We start from the raw sequence: 18,709 nt of genomic DNA on the forward strand, positions 1-18,709 counted from the left end.
AAGGATGGAAGTGGTCATTCTGTGGGCTTTTGTGCTTGATCAAAGCTTTGAGTATGGAAAGGAAAAATATTGCAAGATATGGTGCCATTTGTCACACCGTGAGGCCTTAAGCAGCAAGGACACCAGTGTGTCTGCATCTGAAAAGATGAAGATTGGCAGATGCTGTCAACAGGGTCCACAGGAGCAGAAAGTGAGTTCATCATGGCACCTTTAACTGGCGGTCTGACTAATAAAGTTAAAAATGATTAGATGGAGAGGTCTCACAACTACCTAATCCTAAATCAATGTTTGGCTAGATTTCAAGTATAATATTAGTCAAAACAACTATTAATGTGGACACAATGTATTTTTATTTCTCTGTTAAAAATACTTATTTTAGTTTTTACATATATGACTGCTTGCCTAAACACATCTGTGCACCAAATGCATTCCTGATACCCCCAAAGATCAGAGCCAGAGCCAAGTATCCTGGACCTGGAGTTACAGATGGTTGTGAGCTGCCATGTGGGTGTTGGGAAGTGAACCACAGCCGATGCTCTGAGCCCCTGAGCCATCATCTTTGCAGTTCCTACTTTCTTCTTTTTAAAGTTTCTCTGTGTTTGAAGGTAATATAGATATAGTGACATTAGCTTATGTGTATGTTTCTGTGTGTTTTGAAAGTAATATAAACATGGTCATATTAGAATGCATGTTCTGCATGTGATTTTACAGAATGGCCTCTGTAAGTGGCTGGTCATTTGACTCATGTCTCTCTTTCAGGGGATAAGGACAGCAGCGGAATGATGCAGGGCTGTACGTGATCATACCGATAATTATTTCCTCTTGTGTCCTACTGCTTGGAACCCTGCTAATATCACACCAGAGATACTGCACTTGGTTAAAGGCCTCTGCCATAAACAGTATAACTTAAGTGTATTCAAAGTCAGTTATGATATAAAGCCCAACTCATAATATTTACAAATATAATTGCATTAAAAATGCTCTTGTATGTGTTTTATATGCAATTAACATGACACAAAAGAAAAGGTTGTTTTCAGGAAATGACTTTCATCTTGATATGACAAGGTACATGTAAAAGCAGAATTCGGCTTTACATTTTTCCCCCTGTAACTGGGTGGTGGTTGTGCACAATTTTAATTCCAAAGCTTAGGAGGCAGAAGCAGGTGCGTCTTTGTGAGTTTAAGGCCAGCCTGGTCTATAAGACATCCAAGGATACATAAAGCAATCTTGTCTCAAAAATCAAAAGACAATAACAACAACAACAATTCTGTATATGCATTCAGGAATCAACTGACTCACAACAGGAAATCCCTCACATTGTGTTCTTAGGTTTGGTAACAGTGGCTTTTGGAGCTCTTCAGTCTGGACCGGAACCTTTAGTGAGATCATGAAGGAGGGAAGGCATTACAATCTGAGCTGGTGCTGTAGTTGAATGGGTGGGCATGGGTGGGTGGTGGAACCATGTCAAGTGGGTTTGTTTCTCATATCCCATGTGATGGCCATTTAAAATGTTTTCTAAAGAAAACCTATGCAAGAGAGTTAGTTACTGAAGCATACAACTTTCAGTAAGAGGAGGTTGATTGTTAAGTTGTTCTTCATGGACATTTAGTGAACACTTTATGGAATCAAATGTAAACATGGATGTGGCCCTACTGAGCTGAGCCAGTGGACCTGATTCTGTATGTGAACTGTCAATGTTTCTTCAGTCTGAACATTTCTGTAACCACAGTGCTGTAGTTCTCCTTTGCAGAATGAAAAAGTTGTTTGGGGAAGATGTTCCAAACCCCAAGAATAGTTCCTGGGCACATGGACTTAATTTCCAAAAGATCACTTTTTAAGTATTTTAACCCAGAATATCTAAGGCTGCACTTTAGGTAACATATGACTTCTAGATGTTTAAATATCTTTAAAAGGCTTTATTTTGCTCAACTCATTTTTAGCAGGTCTGGTCCTCACTTGTCCTTAACAATAGCTGGCTGTAGGCATTTCATCAGAGGAGACAAAGTTCTGCGCCTTATCCCATGGGAGGTGACAGCACATCTTTCTTCCTTCTCACAATACATGAAAAATAAATACCACAACAGAAAGTAACATTACAGATGACGAATAGATAGCTGACTTTTTTCTGTCAGTATAAATGAGCTGTCTTTTCTCAAAAGGCTTAGAATCAATTAAATATCACTAAATCAATTAAGTATAACTATTTAATATCCACAATTACAAATACAATGATATTTTTAGACGCTATAATCTTCCTTCAGGACACAGAATAATAAAACTCACAGTGAAGCTGATTTGTAGGTGAAAGAAAGTGACCCTTGTGGCATTTAGAGGTCTTAAGCCTCAGTTATTGTTTTATGTTACAGCTGTACATATTTATGCATTGTAGGCTATTGCTGTCTTTGTGTTAACCCTGGGGTCTTCTGTCACCAAAAGCAGAATCAAACAATAAAACAAAACAAACAAACAAAGCTTATACTTGTTAGGTACATCATTTTAGAAGAAGGATTAGCTTCCCCATTTGGAGCTTATCCCGATAGCAACTATTCCATATGTTGGCACGGCCCTTTGGGAGAAGCACGTTTCATCTTCTAGCCTGACAAAGATATATAAATATAAAAAATGAAACAAAACTTGTGGGAAACATCTTGCTGGAAAGAGAAGAGAGAAAACAGAATGCTTTTAAAACTCTCTTCCATTTGTTTTAAATGCTGTTTGCAACTCACTAAACCACTCTCCCAATGTTCAAGTGGCATATGACTTGCAGTCAGCAGAACACTGCTTTGCAGCTTGTCCATGAATAAACAAGCACACACTCTTGTGCACACCACAAACAGCTCAACTGATTGAATCAGAGTCTTTGATCAGATGGAACAACACCCTGTTTTCAAAGGGGCAGCTGTGCAGCTTTGCATTCAATCATCTGTTCTGTGGATTCTTTGCTTTTCCTAATGCTAGCCTCTGATGGCTCAGCTGGGCTCTGTCACCCTCTAACCCTGGACTTCTTTTATTTCAGTAGTGTTCCCGATTTTTTTCAACTAACAAAATATTATTCTTTTCTCTTCCACTAGGAATTACATGAGAACATTTTCACATATGTGTCATTTCTGTGTTTGTTCAGTGGGCATAGAGTGAGTATCTATAGATAATGAGAGATTGCTGCTAAACTGTAGGTGAACAGATTTTTAAGATATCCTTTCTGTTTAAGAAATAAGAGTCAGGCTGAGAAGAGTGACTAGGGCTAACTTGAAAGAGTAAGAACTTGCTGTTTGTTTTGGTTTTGCTTCTGTAATGATTGTTCATTTTTCACTTACATATTCACTCATGTAGTCCTTTTATTAATTAATAATAGTACTGAAAACCTGTCTCCCACCAATCACTTTGCTATACCTGAGGGTTATATTGATAAGAAGAACTGTGTATGCCCCAGGGATTTGTCATCTGGTGGAGAAGGTAAACACTGATCAGTTCATCATTAGACATAACATCACAGCCTTAAGCAAGTGTGCTGAGGGTTAGGATGTGGGATCCTGACTTAGAGTATGGATGGGTATGAGTGGGCACAGGTAAGAGAGTAACATATGCCCTGGGTGTGGTGGTGCACACCTGAGGTGCACACCTGGGATATGTATCAGGTTTTGGAAGGCTGAAAAAAGGGGATTATTGTGAGTTCCCGGCCAGCCAGGACTAGGTAGTGATTTTGTGACCAGCATGGGTTATATAGGAACACTGTTTCAACAAACAAGGAAAGGCAGGGGAGGTGGGGAGGAGAAAGATAAAAGTAGAAAGGGAGAGAGAGGGAAGAAAGTGAAATTGATATTTCAGCCAGACCTGGCTGATGAGTAGTCCTCACCTGCTGATGACTAGTCCTCACATGGCTGATGACTAGTCCTCACCTGGCTGATGACTAGCCCTCACCTGGCTCTGGGATGCATGTGTAGACACCTGGCATGGTCAACTGCCACTGCATTTTCAAACAGGAAATAGAGCAGACTAGACACATTTACAGCTTAAACATCAGTTTCTATTTTTCAAAATAAAAATAACTAAATGCCCATCTACATAAGAACCCGAAAACATCACTATGTGCACACAGATCAATTCAGGGCCGTCCTCATCCTGCCTCTTAAAAGGAAGCTGAAACTCTCTCTCCCTGAGGCATGGCACAGTTGGCATTTTTACCTTCATGCTACTGTGAAAAAGGAATCTAATTTTCATGAAAGACAGAAACAACCAGACTGACCTCAGCAAATATAGTTTGAACCTGTACCAGATAAATGTTTCCTCCCTTCCAGAGAATGCCTGGCAGAGATGAGAGGTGAATCAGCAAATGCCTTCAGACTCTGGCTTAGCTGGCTGTGTCACTGCCGCCCACCGCTGTTCCCTCATTGGAGCTAAGTGTGTGGCACTATTCAGCGAGGTACCTGGAAGATATTTTAAGTACATTGAAATATCACTCTAAATTTTCAGTCTGGTAATTCTTAAATGATTTAATATATATATATATTTGTGTGTGTGTGTGTGTGTGTGTGTGTGTGTGTGTGTGTGTGTGTGCGCGCGCGCATGCACGCATGCACGCAGGTACCCACAGATGCCCAGGGAAGGTCCCCATAGGCTCCAGAGCAGGAACTGACAGTTGTGAGCTGCCTGACATGAGTTCTGGGAAACACATTCAGGTCCTCTGGATGAGAAAGCCCTGTTAGTTGCATAGCCATCTTCAGTCCCTCAAGAGTAGATTTAAAAAAAAGTGGGTTGTAAATATTCTCATTTGTGGTAGAGTCCTTATTTCCTTTGCAAATACTCTTTACTTTCTCATTTCCAGTATATGTTGTCACAGTTTTTATGTATTTCTTGGGTGTAACAAAGATACAGTCTTAAGAATAAATCAATACGCCAGGTGGTGGCACATGCCTTTATTCCCAGCACTCAGGAGGCAGAGGCAAGTGAATCTTACTGAGTTTGTGGCCAGCTGGTCTACAGAGCAAGTTCCAGGACAGCCAGAGCTACACAGAGATATCCTTTCTCAAAAAACAAAACAAAACAAACAACAAAAAATGAACTAAAAATCACAAATAGGCTGGAAGGTGGGTTAGTAGTGGTCAGGGCAGAGCACATACTCAACAAATATTTATAAAATCTTGGATTCAAACACAGGTCCCTTTGAGAAAGTGATATACTTGCGATCCATTTCATATTAACATTCTGTCCTCTAATGTGGTTAATACTAAATCACAAACTCTAAGACAGAAAAGATGGTCAGTTGTATGTCACACATATTTTTGTACAATGAAAAACTGTAAGTATAGGATCTGACTATTTTCTAAGGGCAATATATGGGAAAGACAAAATTACCTTTGTATTTACAAGTGAACATGGGGTCAGCATCTTTAGTGATCAGGGGAATGCAAGGCCACAGGGTGCCCTCCATACCTTGTGGGATGCCCATCACAGGAAGCACAGAAGCACCACACAGCAGGGACACTGAGGCTTTCAGAATGCTCATGGAGATGTAAAAACAGTATAGGCCTTTTAAAGAGTCTGTCAGTTCTTCCCAGCTTAAATCAGGTCTCAGCAATCTATTGTAACATTCATTAAAGAATTTTCAATAAATCAGAAGTTGAAGAAATCAAAATGGCCTTCAAATGATAAATGAATAAAGAAAATATGATATATCCATCCAGGCACGGTGGAGCACACCTGTAATCCCAGCACTTGCAGAGGCAGAGGCATGTGGATCTCTGTGAGTTCTAGGCCAGCATGGACTACAACGTGAGTCCAGGACAGCCAAGGCTACCCAGAGAAACCCTGTCTTGAAAAACAAAACATTAAACAAACAAACAAACAAGGCAAAAAATATATATCTAATTCAAAACTAAAAAGACACTGCAAAATTGAAACAATTCAAATTGTTTCTAAATCGTATTTTAATATTTAAATACTTAAATATATATATATATATATTTAATGCAAAATTTTTCTTTAATTTGCTCTTCAAATCCTGATTTGAAAGAACACTACTTTTTACATCTATACTTGTAAGTCCTAGATATCTAATCTCATCTCTAAAGTATCCCTAAAATTAATTCTCTCCATTTTTTACCATTTTCCTTTCCTTTGGTTTATAATAAACCAAAAGCTACACTGCCTTGGTCACTGTTTTTTTGCTGTGAAGAGACATTATAAGAGACACTCTTTTTTAAAATTTAAAATTTTATTCTATTTTCTTGGCATATACATTTATATTATTACAGGTAAGTAGAAAAATTACATACAGCAAGAAGAACTACAGAACATTCAGGGATCATATAGATGTTACATTCATGGTGTTTTGGCTAATTGCATTTGGCATCCTTGTGAAAAACATCTTTCCTATCTTGGTGAGTCTAAAAGTTTGAATGACAATATCTATCACATCTCATCTCTGTCAACCCAAAACCTGTATCTAGTCCTAAAAACATCTTAACTCCTAAACAGCTAAGGCTAACTGTAAGACTAAACTATTTGGTCTTCAACCCCATCAGAGACTTGAGAAGGAATGGAACTTAATTTCTTGAGTGAACCGGAAGTGCAGGTGAGTAGCCTCCAAAATAAGAAGAAAAAGAAAAAAAAATGACAGAGACAGTTTGCTGCCTGAACAGCCACCCAAAAAGAAAGCATGCCTACAGTTACAGAAAGTTAGTCCATTGTAATCATGCTGAGAAATGTGGTGTCACACTGAGCATGGTGCTGGAGATGCAGCTGAGAGCTGTATATTCTGACCTAAAGACAACAGGTTGGGGACAGCAAGAGAGAGAGAAGAGAGAGAGAGAGAGAGAGAGAGAGAGAGAGAGAGAGAGAGAGAGAGAGAGAGAGAGAGAGAGAGAAACAGAGAGAGAGAGAGAGAGAGAGAGAGAGAGAGAGAGAGAAACAGAGACAGAGAGACAGAGACAGAGAGAAACACGGACAGAGAGAGAGAGAGAGAGAGAGAGAGAGAGAGAGAGAGAGAGAGAGAGAGAGGTGGGGACTGGGCCTGGTGTGTGCATTTGAAACCTCAAAGCTCACCTCCAATGACGTACGTTCTCTAACAAGGCCACACTAACGATTTCATACCACCTGATCCTTCTCAGGCCATTCATGAACTGAGAATACAAATATATGAGCCTATGGATGTAATTTTCACTCAAGCTAATCCCTAGTCCCCATAAGCTCGTAGCTGTATCATAATAAAAATGCATTCATTCAGTCCAACTTCAAAAAACCCCATAGTCTTTCTTAATCTCCACTTTATGTCAAAGACCCTCTGGAAAATCAAAATCAAAAAGCAGACTACATATTTCCAACACTCAATGGCACAGAATACATAATGACATTCAGAAAGAGAGGAAAGGGAGTAAAGTGAGGAAACATTGGACCAAGCTAAGACTGAAACCCAGCAGGGCAGGTTCCAAACTCTGTATCTCCATGTCTGACATCAAAGGGCTCTTCAGATCGCCAACTCCTTTTAGGTTCATTCACTACCACACTCTCTCTCTGTTGGCGTGGCTCCACACCACGTCTGCTGCTCTCCTTGGCAGGTCTCCAGTGACTCTGGCATCTCCAACATCCCCTGTTCTCTGATACAGTCCAGGCTTCACCTTCACAGCTTCACACAATGGCCTCTCTGGGCCTCCATGCAGAGGACTGCCCTGTCATATGCCTGGTCTCAGTGCTTTTCTTCATCTGGGAGGAAGATTCTGTAACTCCTTTCCTATATCCTTGCTGCTAAAGCTGAGGCTGCCAACTTCTGCTTGTGGGGCTCCAAGTTTGGCCCCTTCTTGTATTATATTTGCAGAATATTTCAGTTGTTAATGGATACCTTTTTTACTTAAGCTTAGCTGGGTAGGATCTTGCCCTGAGATTACTAGGTCAGCCTGGTCTACAAAGCGAATCCAGCACAGCCAAGGCTACCCAGAGAAACCCTGTCTTGAAAAACAAAAATACCAACCAACCAACAAACAAAAAGGGCAAAAAAGAGATATATCTTTTATTTAGCATCAAACTAAATAAAATAGTTCCTTTATACATCTTATCTCCTTGAGCACAGGGCTTGGCTCTAACCTGGTTGCTCTTTTTCTCCTCAAACTGCCCATTTTCAGTGTCTTTTCCCTCACTTGCTTGTTTTTTGTTGTAGAACTGCAAAAGAGTGATCACTAATAGCCACTTGACCAGTCAATCCCAGGTAGTCCTGAAATCTTCTCCGCCAGTGCCATTAACCTAAAACTTCCTAGCCCCCATCAGACTCTTAGGACAAGGGCCAAAATACCCTCATTTATTGATTTTTTTAAGGAAGGTCATAGACTTCCTTCAAAAGGTTACACCTAGTTCAAAAAGGCAGCTTCTCCTAATCCTTCTAATCATCTTCACACAGTTCATCAAGAAAGGATGCCCGAGGTTTCCCTCTAACTCCCGCACTCATATACTTGCTCTCAAGAAAAATTTTAAATTACACGTTGAGCCTGGTAATAAGCAGTACAGTGGTACCATGTCGTTAATGATATTTCTCCCATGACCCTTTTGTATGCAATACTTCCTTCTCTGTTTAAAATTTCATATGGTAAAGACAACACCAAAGTAGAATAAAGGATCTGAGGGGTCATGTTTCATGGTAGAACACTTGTCTAGCATGTGCAAGCTGTGAGCTCAGCCCTCAGCATGGAAGGAATAATCCCTGTGTACTATCATGGTGTCTTAAAGCTAACTAACTAACTAACTAACTAACTAACTAACTAACTAACTAACTAACTAACTTACTTACTTACTAACTAACTATCAAACAAACAAGGCTGGAGACATGGCTCCTAGGTTAAGAGAACAGCAGGCTCTTCCAAAGGTCCTGAGTTCCAGTCCCAGCAACCAAACAGTGGCTCACAACCATCTATAGTGAGATCTGGTGCCCTCTTCTGGCCAGTGTGTACACAATAATAATAAATATTTCTTTAAAAAATACAAACAAAAACTATAATGTTATATCTTTAAAGTTTCTATATTTGTTTCATTTCTCATAATAGGAAGTACAGAGACAGTTTGTCTTCCTCACTGCCCTTTCCTCTTCATCTCTGGATCATTTTTTCTGAGCAGGAATGTGTGTGTGTGTGTGTGTGTGTGTGTGTGTGTGTGTGTGTGTGTGTGTGTGTGTTTGTTATAATCTGCTTTGTGCTTTTGGACTTTCCTACATGCACTCAGGTGTGTCTCTGATGAGCAGAAATACTTTGAGCGTCCCTCAAAGTTGGCATACTACCTTTGTTATTTCAGACTCTGCTGAGCTGTCTCAGGGTTGACAGGGCTTTGACCAGGCACCCAGACACCCAGTGGTTTCTCCATCCTGTGAACACAGCCTAATGACCCCCATCCTTCCCACCCTGCGGGAGAGCTCATCATTTGCCAGCTTTCTGTTTTCTGAGCAGTACTCCACCACTGCTGTCAGGAAGCACAACTGCCAATGTTTGTTCTGGTGCATGCCTTGGCATTTCCATTTGCTTTCTTAAGGATTTGAAAAAATATAAGTGTGTAGCTCTTGCTTCACTCTACCCACAAATAACAATACTTTCAACTGTTTGCTTTTAATCTTTTTGATGTGTCACTTCTATGTCCCTACATGCTGTCTGCTCCTAGAACTGCATGTGGCTGCTGCCACAGATTCACAGGCATTGGGGATTTAATCATCTGCTCACTGGTCTGTAATTTTTCCAGTTCTCTGCAACTTTAGAAAAACTTCATCTTTTTTTTCATAAAGAAACTCTTTTAACTAATATATGTATATATATTATACATAAAGATATAATGTCTTTTCTTCATTTTTTTCCTTCGTTTTTTAATCTTTATAAATTGTCACTACACTGTACCTTATTTTGTATATGGGTTAACTGTTTTAAACCAGAAAAGAAAGAAACCACATTTATGTTATTTTTAATGTAACTTTTGTTCCATGAGGAGCTATGTATTATAATATGATTGCTACATCTCTCTTTTTAAAAAAGATTTATTTATTATTATGTATACAGTGTTGTCGGTATGTACACCTGCATGCCAGAAGAGGGCAACATATCACAGTATAGATGGTTGTGCGCCACCATGTGGTTGCTGGGAATTGAACTCATGACCTCTGGAAGAGCAGTCAGTGCTCTTAACCATGGAGGCATCTCTCCAGCCCTGATTGCTACATTTCTTGTTGATTCCAGTGTCAAATAAGTTTTGTTTGTTTGTTTGAATGAGAAGCCTTCCATTTGGCCAATTCAATGAAAACAAATTTTAATTGGCTTCATTTTCCCCTTTTATGGCTTATCCCTTTGTTTCTGTTGCTAAAATTTCTTATCTACCTATGTACCTACCTACTATCTATAGTCTGTCTGCCATCCTAACTGGTTGTGTTTAGTGTATATACATTGTTTTATACGGGCCATGTCTTGTCTTCTTTGGAGAATTTGCTGCAGAAATCCCCTTGTCATCTCACCCCCATCTACACTAGACATCAGTAGAATGGCTGTAGGTTATTATTCAGGCACTGGCTTTCAGCCAGAGCCATTTCTCAGGTTTCTTTTCCTCCTCATCCTTGGTTAGATAGCCTGCTTGTGTGGCAAACCACTCTCGATGTGGATTGTCTTAGTTGGGTTTTTGCTGCTCTGAAGAGACACCATGATCATGCAGCTCTTGTAAAAAAAAAAGCATTTAATTGGGGCTGGCTTACAGTTCAGACCTTTAGTCTATTGTCATGGTGGGAAGCATGGCAGCATGCAGGAAGACATGGTGCTGGAGACGCAGCTGAAAGTTCTTCTTCCAGACACTCAGGCAGCAGGAAGTGGAAGTGACACTGGGCCTAGCTTGAGCATTCGAAACCTCAAAGCCCAGCCCCAGTGACAGACTTCCTCCAACAAGGCCTCGCCTCCTAATAGTGCCCTCCCTATGGGCCTGTGGGGGCTATTTTCATATAAACCACCACACTCTCCCCTTCTTTCCATCTGTCCTTCCGCGTACTCTGTGGAATATGGATTTCTTGCCAATAGGACTCAGCATCCTTTCTTACCTTACTATTTGGAAGCTGATGTTACTTCTGCAGAGTAAGATGGCTACTCACACGTTCCCTCCTTGCTAGTTTTTTGTAGCTTTCCCTTTTGAGAAACATTCTAGTTTTGATATTCTGACATTTGTTGATTAATGTGGGTTTTTCCATTTGACTTGAGTAAAGAGTCTCCATTCTCTCTCTTGTCAGCGTTAAGACACTCCATTATTTCTTTGATCATTTCTTTCCTTGTGTCTTTTTCTTTTTGCCATCTCTATATTTGTTGGCTCTAAGACCCTCTTGCATAACTGGAGTTTTTCTTAAATTCTGAGGCATTGTTACCTTCCATTTTCCAGTACAATTGTAGGATTGTTACAAAGCATGACTTTATCTTTGCTGCCAAGGGCAGGGTCAGAACCTTCTGTTCTAGTTTCATGCCTCAGTCTTGGAGAGATACCAATTATAGGAGTTTTGTTTTAAAATTCTTGTGTAGCTTGCTTTTATTATCTCAGAATCTCCCCCAAATGTCTTGCAGTCCTTTGCTTTCCACTCATGTAGGATGAAGCAGAAAGGCAAGGGTGGTGGGATTGCTACCCCTTGCGCAGAGCTAGTGTCTTAGGCACCCACACTCTGAGATGGCAGTGTTTTGCTGCTATGCTCTTCCTCCCTCCAGAGGTTTGAGAACAAACCGGTTGCTTTGGAAACACAGACCAGTTCTTATGCAAAGGCCTTTTGCCAGCCATTTCTATCCCTTCTGTGTTCAGCAGGACTGACTAGCTCTCTCTGCAGTGGCTACCCATGGCAACCACGGTCTGGTCTTCAAGCTCTCCTTGCACATTTTCTCTGAGGTGTATTCCTCTGATTGTTATCCCTTTTTAAAAATCGAATTTCAGACATTTGTTGTATATTTTCTTTCTCAGGTCATGTGTATTTCATTTATTCTTATGCTGGCATGCTAGCAGTCTCCAGAGATGAGAACAGCAAGGGCATCCATTCTGCTCTCTGGAATCAGAATTCTCTGTGTGCCCAAGAGTCAGATTCTTAGAGATTGAATCCTTGATGTAGGAAAATATGTTAAGTATAAGTTCAAAACCCTGGCTTTTTCTGTCATACCAGTTTCATAGCATAAAAGACGTCAACCTTCCTCAATTTATTTTGTATTTTTGGCTATTATTTTTTCTACTAAATCCAAAAGTAGTTTATACCTGTTTCATCTTGACTTTAACTTTTCCACACCATCTCATTTAAAAATTTTCAAATAAATGTTCTTATTAAAAACAAAAACACTTTGTGATAAATAAAACACCACACACCAAAATTAATCAGACTGCAAATCTATACAATTAAATGAACAATTAAATTAATACAAAACCAGGCTGGTGTCCAAAGCTCCATAAGGAGACTATCAAGGCTGGTGGATCTGGAACCAAGGGTGGGGGGGGGCAGGCTGCACAAACTGATGCACCAACCAAGGACATTGCTAGCAGAGAACCTAGATGCCCTGTTCAGTTATAGCTGATAGACAGCTCATTCTCCATATGGGGAAGAGGAGGGGAGATGTGGGGACTACCTCTGAAGTGGACTCTGGTGTCTGTGATTTGATCTCTGTCCCTTGGTGGGAGGTCCTGTGGGAACACAGAGAAATGGGATGCAGACTACCCAGATGAGACCTGATAGGCTGTGTTCAGATAGTGAGGGAGGAGGATTCCACCAGTCAGAGGTCTGGGGAGGGGAATAAGGCAGAAGAGGCAGGAAGGGTGGGAACAGGAAGATAAGAGCAGGGGGATTATAATTGAGATGTAATGTAAATAAGTTATAAAAATTAATACAATACAGTTAGAACTGGCAATTGCAATGGAAGCTGTGAAGTTTCATTTTAAGTTATTCGTTTTACAGTATTTCAAGTGTTCTTTCCTTTCCTTTCCTTCTTTCCTATCTCTCCTTTCTGCTTTTCTCTTCTCCCTCCTCTTCCAGGCCCCATTCCTTTGTGTACCACACCTTCATTTGCAAATCTATTCCTTCGTGTACATCCATTATCTTTGTGCAACAATGAACTAAACAACTCACTTTTTGAAGGCTAAATCTAAAACTAAGAGTCCAGGGGAACTTTTCCTTGGAACCTAGAGGGTTCATAGACTTTCAATGTGCTATAGGGCTCTAGACAGACAGTCTAACAATGGCACATCTGGGTCACAAGCATCTGGAAACAGCTAGATTCTTCTTGGAAATGGATAGAAGAACAGGCTAAGTCTTGGTCAGAGTTTTATTTAGAGACAGCCCATCTCTGTCAGTCATAGCACTGGCCTAGCAGTGTGTGACTCGCTTTCTTTTATTTTCTTCTTCCTTCATAGTGCCAGGTAATAAGGGGCCCGGAGAGACTATGAACTAGTCAGGTTAAGTCTACATGAGTGGTCATTCTGCTTCAATGGCCGGCTACCTTAATGGTCAGGCCAAGGACGATGAAGGTCACTCTTCCACTTCTGTTCTTGCTTTGGAAATGTTTTTTACCTTCCACTGTATTGTAAAAAGAGCTGAGTCAGGGTCTTTGCTTTGTTCTAGTTATCAATATAATCTTAACCTAATCATTTTGCAGGCATCAATCCATAGTCCAAGAAATGGAAGAGACTTGGATCAGAAAATTTATTGAGAAATGGATGTTTTAGAGTTCATGATAATGTCTCTGGGATTCCACTTTTGACCATTACATCACTATTTTTTCTTAAAAATCAGCATCCAAACTGGGCAGTGATGATGTATGCCTTCAATCCCAGCACTTGGGAAGCAGGATAGGCAGATCTCTGAGTTCCAGGTAGCATTCCAGGCCTGCCACAGCTACAGAGAGACCCTAACTCTAATAATAATAATAATAATAATAATAATAATAATAATAATAATAATAATAATAATAAAATCATCATCCATGGTCATTGTGGCACTTTTGAATAAAGTCTTTTTTCTTTTATTATGTTTTTTTCTTCACTCAACCCTTAGTCTCTTGTACCCCTCAAACTCTTCAGTATTACTCTTGATTTATCCCCTTTTAATTCATATTTATTTAACCCCTGTTACTTTACCTACTCTGCTATTGATACTGTAGTTTCCCTGCTGGAGAGATCAGTCTGTCCTTAGGGTATCTATGGCATCCAGAAAGAGAGTGAGCAATGTCCGTCTGGACACTGGCTCCCATCTCTTCTAAGTGCATCACTGCAGTATAACACAAGAACCTAAAGCCTGTGATCATGCAAAGACAAGGGGTTGGAAATCTTTTATCTTTGGCTTTCTGAACAACCTCTTTATTTTGCTTTCTTATATTGTTCTATTTTATTTAAACAGAGAACGGACATTCTTTGAAGGCTCTCATGACCACTACAGATGAACCCAATCTGCCAACTTCCCAACAGTCCATAGAGTATTAGAAGATGTTTACATTTTGAAGGAGGGAAGCAAACCTAAACTATTGTTTGAATTACTAAGAAGTAACATTTGATGAGTTTAGTAGAGAAGCGTACATTTGTAGCCACGATGTAGGTTTGATGTAGTTCAGTTGGGCCATAAGCTTGATTTTCAGGGCGTCTAAAGTTTAAAATTAATATTCATGGTCTCTGCTTTCTATTTTTTATTTTTAATGTCATAAAATGTTAATGGTGGTAGGCTGGAGAGATGGCTCAGAGATTAAGAGCACTGACTGCTTTTCCAGAGCTCCTGAGTTCAATTCCCAGCAACCACATTGTGGCTCATAATCATCTATAATGAGATCTGGTGCCCTCTTCTGGTGGGCAGGTGTGCATGCAGGCACAGCACTGTATACATAAATAAATAAATAAATAAATAAATAAAATGTTTTTAAAGATGCTATAAAAATGTTAATGGTGTAACTATTGCTGTCAGAACCTATTTTCTTGCATATCACCAAATATGGACGATAACGCTTTAACTAAGTGAATTCTAATAGGCAATTTCTGACACACAATTTTGCAAAAACTCCACATACCAATTGCAGGGAAGGTATTCAGTTTTTGCTTCTATGTGTGAAAAGTTCCACATTAGATTTCTGTATAGACACATGAATTGATGAATTTGAGCATTCTCTTGCATGTATCAAACTTGGAACAATCTACGAGTTTCAGTTTTCTATGGTCTTGAAAATGGCTTAAGTTCTGACTTTGATTTCAGTTTAAAGAAGGCCAGCAGTTGTAGTTTGTGCTGATTACAGAGCAGTGGGTGCTATGTTTTATAACAGAATAACCCATGCACCCAGGTCAGGTTGCTCAGAGCAGAAAAGAGTGCCAGCCTCCATAAGCCTAGTTTATTTACACTGAGTTAGCCAACATTTCTAGCAGACAGGGAAATGTGCAGAGAAAGGGAACTTTCTGGAGTTTTATAAATAGATTCCAGTGAGGACATGGTCTTTCTGCCTGAAACACAGATCACCAACCATGTGTGTGGGATGTTAATATAGTGTGGGCTTTAATGCTTACACTCAAACTAAGGCAAACTGATGGACACAAATAATTTCAAATTTAAGGTCTGTGGGTCACTTAGATATGATTGGTAATTCTATTTGGATCTTAAAAATTGTTAAATTAAGACACTACAAAGGCTGTGCCCGCATTTTCTTCTTCATTTCCTATTATCAGACATCAGTATAATAGGATGCCTAACTGTGAATTTATGAAGGTTCTTTTTCAATACTTCTATCAATAGAATGAAATAAATTTTGAACAATTAAAAATTTTAGAAGTTTTCAGACCAATGATATAGAACAGTTCGGTAATATGGGGTTAAAAATTTGAAAATAAGAAATTTCATAAGAATGCTTTTTTATATGGCCCTAGCCTGTTCTACAATTAATTACTCAGTAGGAAGCTTTAAGGACCAGGAGTATTGGAGACAGATAATTTGGGGAACACGTATGAGCATGACCACATGCTGTGTGTTGTTTCTGTTTTTCCATATTGATAGAAAGAAGATAATGAAATGAGTAGATCAGATGCTGAGCTCACATAAATTTTAGAACAACTCAAGTATATAAGTAGTAAAAGCATGTAGGAAACAATACAATGTTTGAAGGAAATCACAAATGTGCAGCTTCTGTCAGAAACAGTGGAAGTGGATCATTTCTCTCACCATATATCATTTAGTTACAGTATTTATATCATTCAGTATTTTAAACCTTACATATGTCTATGCTATTATTCTATTTAGAGTTCAGTATATTTATTCCTTTATGGTTTTAATCACTAATATATTTCAGTTTAGAGTTTGCAACTGCTGTATTTTTAGATGAGATACACCTGTTATCATAAAGAACATTTGAATACATCATTATCTCAGGCCATAACTCAGAATTCGTTTTATTAGCTTAAAAACTGTAACACTTAAAAGCTAAATCACATGTATGATCTATAAACTGAACACATCTTTTGTTTAGTCGTGTTAACTATTCGGTGTGATGTATCTGCAGTATTTTTTATTTTACAATTTGGTGCGTTTACATTGTTTGTACTCAGCCTTTTTGCACACAGATTTTTTGATTTGTAGCTTCTTGGCAGAATTTCATTGTGATGTAACCCTTGCTCTTATATATATATATAAAAACACACCATGTTGCACATTTGTCTTGCGTGTTTTGTCTTCATTCCATGTGTTCCGTAGGGTGTATCTTTACTTGAAGTTATGTAAAAGAATAAGTGTTTCCAAGTCTGTTGATGTCTCTCTCACCATCATTATCTTCAGCAAGTTGGTACCATCACTTGGTATTTTCAGATAGCTTCCAGCAGGTTCTCCCTGTGACCAAACGCAGGTATGTTGTGTCAAGTCAGCCACTGTCATTCCACCTTTGCACCTTATCCTGTGGTATAAAGTAGTTGTTAACACTTTCTTTGAGAAACTTGTTTTGCTTGTTCTGTTGCATTCCAACCCTTTTTTAATGCTTGGAGATTAAAGTTTTGTTATGTAGAAACATAATTTACTGTAAAATAGAGTGACTTTTCAGAAGCACGTATTTTCCAGTCACAGTAACCAAGTTCCACCGAGAGCTAAGAATGTGCAGGCGTGGCTCACTTACTTGTGTAGCCTATGGCCATGATTGAGTATCAAATTCATTTTTACTCATGAAGAGAGCTCTGTGTGTTTATGTTCATAGCATTTGAAGAACTCAAGCCCCAGATTTTCTTGTATGATTTTGAAAAACTGAGACTGACTCTCCTTTCTGATTTTTGAGATTTTAAAGTTTCAGCCCTAATTGTGTCCTTTGTGGTTGACTGATAGACCTTGGTTTTAACCTTATATGCTTGACTTTCCACAAGTATGACAGAATGAATTTGTAACTTACTGAGCATTAAAATGTGTCTTTTCTTGTAGCCTGAAACATTTGAGCATCTTTTTACCAAGCATGCAGAATCAGTGATATTTGGTCCTCTTCTTCTGGAGCCTGAACCCATTTCAGAAAAATCAGTGTCGATACAGCTTGGAAAAATAAAGATGAGATGGTACCAGCAACTATGGTCTCCCTTCTTTTGACCACTCCAGACCCTGAAATGGATTCTGTTTGTCTTGGTGACCAGTGTAACAGTGCTAACTTCTCTGGGTCTCAGAGTACCCAGGTAACCTGTGAGGATGAGTGTCAGAGACAACCCTCGGTTAAATATGCAACACTGGTCAGCAACTCCAAGCCAGTTGAAACTGATGATGAGCAAGGGCTGATACATAGTTCTGTCAGCAAGGGTACCTCCAGCAAACACTCCCCACTGAGAGCATCTTTCTCTGGCAGCTCCTGAGAGATAGAGGCCCAAGCATTTTTCCTATTATCACATCAGCAACCCAGCATGATTTCCCCACAACTTTCATTCTCAGGGTGGATGAGCTTTTGTAACTGCAGTAACAATATCCCGAAGAAAATCATAGTGAAAAGTCTGTTTATTATCTAGGGGTCACGTCAGTCAAAAAAAAGAGAGGATGGTATGTTTTCTGCTGTTGCTGCTGCCTCTGCTGCTGTTGCTCCGATCTGAGAAAATCCGCGCTCCTCCCGTGTGCAGGGTCATGCAGGTCCTCCGCACCCTGCAAGAGGTGGTTCAAACATGGAAATCCATCAATGTAATCAACCATAGAAACAAACTGAAGGGGAAAAAAACCAAACGATCATCTCTTGGGTGCTGAAAATTTCACTGACAAATTCAACATCCTTTTAGATTAAAAGTCTTAGAGAGATCAGGAATACAAGGCTCCACATTCCTAAACATAGTAAAGGCAATGAACAACAAGCCTATAGCCAACACCAAGCTAAATGGAGAGAAATTTAAATCAATTCCACTTAAATCAGGGACACAACAACGCTGTCCACTCTCTTCATTTCTCTTCAATATAATACTTGAAGTCCTAACTAGAGCAGTAAGACAGCTAAAGGAGATCAAGGGGATATGAATAGGAAAGGAGGAAGTTAAAGTTTCACTATTTGCAGATGATATGTTAATATAACATCAGCGACCCAAAATTCTACCAAGGAACTCCTACAGCTCGTAAATAACTTCAGCAAAGTGGCAGGATACAAAATAAACTCAAAAAAGTCAGTATGCCTCCAGTATACTAATGACAAATGGGCTGAGAAAGAAATTAGGGAAACCACACCCTTCACAATGACCTCAAATAATATAAAGCATCTTGGTGTAACTCTAACCAAGCAAGTGAAAGATTAAT

General features: G+C 39.4%; 1 protein-coding gene and 1 pseudogene across 2 annotated transcripts in view; both read left to right on the forward strand.

Annotated features, from left to right (window-relative positions):
* Positions 1–18,709, forward strand: part of LOC311600663 (PRAME family member 12-like) — a 300,082-nt gene that overhangs the window by 125,498 nt on the left and 155,875 nt on the right. The gene's annotated exons all lie outside the window — the stretch shown is intronic.
* On the forward strand, positions 5–18,700 carry LOC311599063 (leptin receptor-like; annotated as a pseudogene). The gene is made up of 3 exons: positions 5–190; positions 17,378–17,974; positions 18,694–18,700. The product of its transcript is annotated as a leptin receptor-like (transcript).

Source organism: Acomys minous, assembly GCF_964271855.1.
Source record: "Acomys minous genome assembly, chromosome: 6".
Lineage (NCBI taxonomy): Eukaryota > Metazoa > Chordata > Mammalia > Rodentia > Muridae > Acomys > Acomys minous.